Raw genomic sequence first — 4,802 nt, 5'->3', positions numbered from 1 at the left:
TGGTTTAGAATAAGTTTAATCTTAGAAAAAATATGTCAACTATTTTATTAAAAGTTAAAAAAAAAATTAAAAAAAATCTCTGCTTTGTTCGATAAGGATTCTCGTGAAAAGGGAATGTCATCTATGAAATCTCTAGATTTGAATACCACTTGAGATGTATTGGCTTCTTGCAATATGTTGGAAAATGTTCAAGTTTGTGAGGGTTCTAATTAGGAAATTATATCCCTTGGTTTAAATTTTGAGTTCGAAAAGACCGGTCAGTGGCAGCAACCAGTGCTCTAGAAATTTGAAAAGAGACATTTAAATTAGAAAATTTATGTAAGTGCGAGACTCTAAACAATTAAATTAAGGCGCACTTCGAAAATTTCACTGTAAGAGGTTGTTTTGATGCCCAAATATCCTCAAATTGATCACCTCGACCTCAAGATGCATGGACATGAGAAAAAAAAAAAAAATTTCAAGTTTTAGAAATACTATAGCTTGTAATACATTTTTGGACCTCTAATTTTTAAGATTTTCAAGTTTTCATAGATCTGCTCGATCTACACTATTTTTTAAGCTTTAACTTTTATAGTTAGAGATGAAAATATATATTAAGGTTAATAAAAAGATTTTAATATTGAAACCACATTTCTCTACACTATTTGAAGGTGCGCTTTACTTTGATTATTTAGAGCCCCGGCTTTAGACAGACCGCACCCATTAAATAATTGTTCGTGTTACTCCCAATAAATCCTTCTCATAATAATAATAAGGAAAAAATATATAATAAGACTTGCAAGGTGGTGATAATTAATCTCGACCATTAGATGTGAAATTAGATGGTTGTATTTATTCCATGGACCAAGCTCAAACTTCAAAAAAAATTCACACTTTGTGACACACCTAAGCTATCAGATTTCACATTGGATGGTTGTAAGTAATTACGACCTCCTTGTATCAAAGGCAAATGATCTCATTATATACAATCCCCAATAATAATAACATAAATAAAAATATTATTAGGAATTATAGTGATTATAAAAATAGTTAAGAAAACTATAAAAGGAGTGGTTGAAATCCCTTACAATGGCTTACAATAGCACTAAAAGGGGGTCCAAAGATTACATATTACAGAAGGATGTTTTCAAATTTCTATATCTATCAGTACCTCAAAAAAAAGTCGAAAAAAAAACTCAAATTAACCTTGTTCTATGTTGAGAAGCCTGAATAATTAAGAGTACTTTGATCATTTTACTACCAATTTAGTGGTGGCAATTGGGTCGGGTCGACACTGGGTCTAGATCCATGTTTTGGACCCGGTGCGTCGGGTTCCAGGTCCAAATGCTTGGACTCAAACTGACTGACCTGGTATAAAATATACAAAAAATACGTAAAATATAACAATACAAACATACATTATATAAATGGAACTTCTATTTTTTTGAAAATCTAAGGTCGGGCCTAGGTCCAAATGACTTGGACCTGAGCCACGTTTGGGTCCAAGTCAACCCGACCTAGGTTTGGATTCAAGTCATTTGGACCCAACCTAGGTCGGGTCCATGTAGAACTTAGTTGGGTCGGGTCTGGGACCAGTTGGATTTGACTTGAACCGACCCGACCCTTTGCCACCCCTAACCCAATTATCATTCGGTAACATTCTCTTTAAGGTAAAAATATCAAGGTACCCGAAATTGTTTGGAAATTCTTCAATAAGGTTTTTAAAGATTTTCCAAATTGATATCGAAATTTAAAAGCATGCACTCAAGTGTAATTTATCATGGTTTGCATTGACCACTTTAGTGATATTATTAGGGGTTATAACTCCTTTTTTTAACATTTTCCCAAATGATCTTAAACAATTAAAATAATGCGCACTTTCAAAAGATATAATTCCCATGTCAAAAAGTCTTGCAATGGCCTGAAAATATATTTTTACTCTAAATATGAATTGTAAGCTCCAAAATTGATGCAATTGCATAAACACTTGAAAATAGGTAGTCTCGATAATACGTTACAAGATGTGTTGTTTTTATGACTTGAAATATTTTTTTTCTGTATATCTTTATATTTCTAGGTCAAAATGGACAATAAAGGGGTTTTCTAACTTCAAAACAACTTTTTGAGTGGATTTTTTAGGTGCACTTTATTTCTATAGTATAAAGTTGACAACCTTACATCAATTTTTTCCTATTATTATTTGCTCTAGAAGTAGTTTTCTGGATTCGTTTTACTACTAAATATTTATTAGTCGGGGAAAATATCATGGAAAAGGTCAAACTACCAATGAGGATAAGTCTACAACTTTACTAACAACGAGGTTACTTCGTTTAATTCTTGTCACTCAGTAAATCTAGAGAAATTTTGTTATAAAAAAAAAAACCTCTTAAGTACACTTGCTTCCCATATGTTACCCTGAACAAGTGAGTACACTTCGATATTTGACCCACTTAAGTCATTTGGACCGAGGATCTAGATACCCCACTTATTCTAGGTTCCAAACTCGAGCTATATTTTTTATGTGAAAGGAGTTTGAGAAATTAAATCTAGCCACTTTTCGATTTTTTATAAATAAAATATAAAAATATAAAAATATAAAAATATAAAAAAAAAAAACCAACAATAAAAAATAATAAATTGTTGTAAATCAAACCAACGGAAAAAAAAAAAACACTCTCTTATTTCTTTCATAAATTAATTATTTACAAACAAATATCCAAGTCCCCAAAATATATGTAAGCATCTCCCCCTTCAATACAATAACTCTATCTCTCTCTCTCTAAAAATCTAGGAGTTTCTCCCTTAAGCTCATCCTCCATTCTCATTAAGTCCTTTTCTATAACTAATTAAGGATAATCACATTAATCCTAGAAGAGATAAGAAATTTTCCGCAAAATCCTATCCCTTGGACATCACATGACCAATCCTCTACTCAACTTTCTCTTTCTAATTAGCTAACAATTCCCACCAAAGTAGAATAATGAAACCTACAAACTAAAAAAAGCCATCCATGCCCCTTTTAAACTAAAACCCATTAAATTATCTCATGTACCTACTCCTTTAATCCCAATATAATCATAAAAATAAATAAACAAGTCCAATCACATTCTCTAATAAAAATAAAATTAAATTAAAATTAGCTATGTTCTTAAACATCCCAAATGTGATTTGCATCATACTTGACAAAAAAACTTGCCCTCGAGTTTTTTATTGTTGATCACCATCTCCTCCCTTTGTTGATGGTGAAGCATTATATCTCCACACAGTTGGTCTTTATAAGGTATGAAGCCGAACAACCGAGATGCACCTTCAACGGGACCCATTTGGTATATACAGTGGGCAATGCATTGATGATCAAGAGTTTCAAGTCGAATGGGGTCGCTGGAGAAAAAACATCACTTCCAACCGAAGAAGTTTGACTTCACATCAAAGAAGTCTTCTTCCAAGTACGGTCCAAATCCACCTGAGAATAGAACTCTAGTTCCATGTCAAAAAGATTCCTATGCGCTAGATCTTAAACTTCATCACATGCAGCTGAACCTAGGTAGCCAATTCTCTTAAGGAAGTCTTCTCCCAAGTGTTGTAAAAAAACCAGAGAAAAGATTCGAGTGCCATTTTAGAAATATTCTTATGCCCTAGATCTAAAACCTATGTAGCCAATTCTCTTAAAACTCATCAAGTCATCCTTGTCCATCTCACCATTTGAATGTACAATGAGAAAAGAACTCACCAAAATTAGGTCAAAACCAAGTTCCAACTTTAGCGCTTGTGCACAATTTCCCGTAAATGAGCCTTTTCAGGCAATTATAAGCTCTTAAAATGAATCACGAGAAAGTGCTCATTGGAACCAAACCTAGTTTTGCACATCTCTATTGAAACTTTAATCAAAAGAATATATTCACCATCTCTAAGCCTTTCCAAAAAACAAGAAGATGCTTAACATACCGTGAAAGACTTATAGTGTTGTTTGCACTAGAGGGACGTACTCCAAATCTATTGACCAAGAAAAATAGCCTTCCCCAAGGAGCTCTATGCGTTCATACCAGCACCAACAACCATTGTCAAGATAAATTCATCAAGTAGAGCAATATGTATAATTGTAAAAGAAAATCAGCAATGGCCTTCTCATGATACGGGACCTCTTCAACTTGATAGCCCCTCATAGATTTGTTTCTTTTCTTGCATGTGTACCCTCCTATAGAAAGTATTAATCGAGTTGAACTAGTCGCCTTACAGCATAACGTAGGATGAAACTGATTGTCACCAACAACACCAAAACTATCACAACATGGATCGAAAGGAGGGATTACAAGGATCAAATTTAGGCCTTTCCAGAACTCACATGAAAATACAACTTTAACTTCCATTTAACTGCATATCTTTATTGCAAAGAAGAAGGGAATGGGTTGAAAACTAAAATTTGCGTGAGTAAGGGCAGGTTGATTGCAAGTAATACCAATGTAAATGGATTTGCCTCCCTTTAATAGAGAGAGACAGTAGTGCCCATCATCAATGCACTCTTGCAGCAAATTATCGTCTTCGCATATTTTGAACGTGTGAAATCAACAACAGTAACCATTAGTTTCCACACAACATGATGTTGTTGGACTTCAAAGTTACCTCACCAATTATGAAATGGTTTCAATAAATGATCGCACCACCCAAATTCGTCACAAGCATTCTACACGTCATGGTTAGGCTTTTTCGAAACAGACAACCAATTATGACTTTCCACATTCATACATCACCTCCGCTAGACATCTCCATTGTTTATTAATAGCAGTACCAACATTAACCACATCATCAATTCTTCCCTTGATAGG

This window comes from Amborella trichopoda, chromosome 7, assembly GCF_054954075.1.
Source record: "Amborella trichopoda isolate Santa Cruz 75 chromosome 7, AtrichopodaSantaCruz75HAP2 v2.0, whole genome shotgun sequence".
Lineage (NCBI taxonomy): Eukaryota > Viridiplantae > Streptophyta > Magnoliopsida > Amborellales > Amborellaceae > Amborella > Amborella trichopoda.
This window is presented reverse-complemented; position numbering follows the sequence as displayed.